This window comes from Henckelia pumila, chromosome 1 (genome assembly GCF_033568475.1).
Source record: "Henckelia pumila isolate YLH828 chromosome 1, ASM3356847v2, whole genome shotgun sequence".
Taxonomy (NCBI): Eukaryota; Viridiplantae; Streptophyta; class Magnoliopsida; order Lamiales; family Gesneriaceae; genus Henckelia; species Henckelia pumila.
Genome location: NC_133120.1, coordinates 153410611 through 153412405, shown reverse-complemented (window position 1 = coordinate 153412405; position 1795 = coordinate 153410611). Strand labels below are relative to the sequence as shown.

General features: G+C 35.9%; 1 long non-coding RNA gene across 1 annotated transcript; it reads left to right on the top strand.

The window, feature by feature from the left end:
• The first annotated feature begins 265 nt into the window (after positions 1 to 265).
• LOC140874411 (uncharacterized) lies at positions 266 to 1566 on the top strand. Its single transcript, XR_012148134.1, has 4 exons — positions 266 to 422; positions 789 to 851; positions 942 to 984; positions 1528 to 1566. It is a non-coding gene; the product is annotated as an uncharacterized lncRNA (long non-coding RNA).
• The last annotated feature ends 229 nt before the right edge of the window (positions 1567 to 1795 follow it).

The window sequence follows — 1795 nt, the reverse complement described above, 5'->3', positions numbered from 1 at the left end:
ATCGAGTCTTAGTGGGGGAGAATTGTAACGCCCGGAATTATTTAATTTTAATCCGAGAATAATTAATTTGGTAATATTTGGAGTTTTGATTTAAATTCTAATATTCTTAAATTGATTAGGATTGAATTTGAATGAATTGAGTAATTGAGGACTGAATTGCAATTTTTGAACTCTTGAGGGGCTAAAGTGCAAATTGTATTTAACTTATCAGAATTGAAGTTGTTACTCAGCATGTGCACGTGTCATTGGAAGCAATTTCATCAGATTCTTCAGCCAAGGAAAGAAGGAAAACCGAGAGCAAATGTCAAGAGAATTTCCAATTCATTTCTTTGTCTTCAAATCTTCATATCTTGGGCTACGATTATCCGATTTCGATTCCGAAAGATGTTTTGGAATCCTCTCGCCAAGACCTTCGATTTGATGTAAGTATCTTCTTTGTTCATCAAGGTTTGGGATTTCGAAAATGGCAGATATCAGATGTTGGTTTTGATTTGGTGTTGTTGAGCTTCTAGCTTTGTTAATCTTGAAGTTTGATTGAAGCTTGAGTTGTATATCTTGTTCTTATGATTTCTTAGCTGTGATTCAATCTATACACCTGCTGATATGTTGGTTTAGAGGTTGAATAAGTGATATGAATGTTTGAAATGATTTAGAGATTTGCGGGAATCGCCGAGTTATACCGAAATGCCGTCGAATTCTTGAATTGAAGTGATTTGATATTGTTTTTGGCTTTGGAAGTTGCTGAACTATTAGATAATGGTTCCTTGTTTGTTATGCTATTGTCTCAGTGCATAAACAGGGCAACTCAACTCAAGAACGTCGACTTCGAAACCGATAGAAGATTGAACAAGGTTGGTAGAGTTTTCTTTGGAATTCTTGTTGAAGTTTGGGGTTGATCTTGAGCAGATTTTGAGTTATGCTTGGTGTGTGATCTTGTACAGATTTTGACAAGTTTGAAGACCTTCTAGACATCACATTTGAAAGGTAAAAGTGGACTACAATTTGATTGGGATTACAACTCGAGATGGTTTGTATCGAGTTCCCTCAATTCACATACTTGTTTGTTTAAGTGCTCTTATGTGCTTTCTTTTGATTACTTGAATAAGTTCTTGATATAATGAATGTCCTGATTATGTTACATGTTGCATTCATCTTGATGACTTATTCCTTTGAGTTTGAAATGAACGGACACGTTCGAATAGACGATTTGAGGGATTGTATATGTATGGCCTGGGTGGTTGTTTGAGCCTAGCGTCTGAGCTACATATATAATGGCTTCAAAGTCTAGAGGAGCAAGATAGTAGCCCCACCTCGATAGGGTGTGTCGGTGGATTAGCTATGATATCTTCTTCTCGGGATCCCAATTGATGAATGATGAAAAGAACCTTGTTTTGAAAGCATGCATTGTATTTACTTCTATATCATGATTGTGATATTGATTATGCATGTTTAGTTGCTTTTACTGGGAAATCTATTTCTCACCGGAGTTATCCGGCTATTGTTTTGTTGTATGTGTCATTGCAATAGGAGGAAGTGGAACCGGGCAAAGGCGGACTTAAAGAACAAGGGATGAAATCGATATAGAGTGAGGATCCGAGTTAGGAGTTATGTGTGCTATCATGAAGTTTAATGAGTCTTAATCATGATCATGTTTAAAGATACTTGTACAAGACTTGTAGATGATCTAGTTAAGGTCTTGTTGTTGTATTTAGAACTTGAGAAATGATGTAACTACTTGATTCCATCAGGATGTATCTTGATTTTGATATATGACAATGATCTTGCATGTTTATGA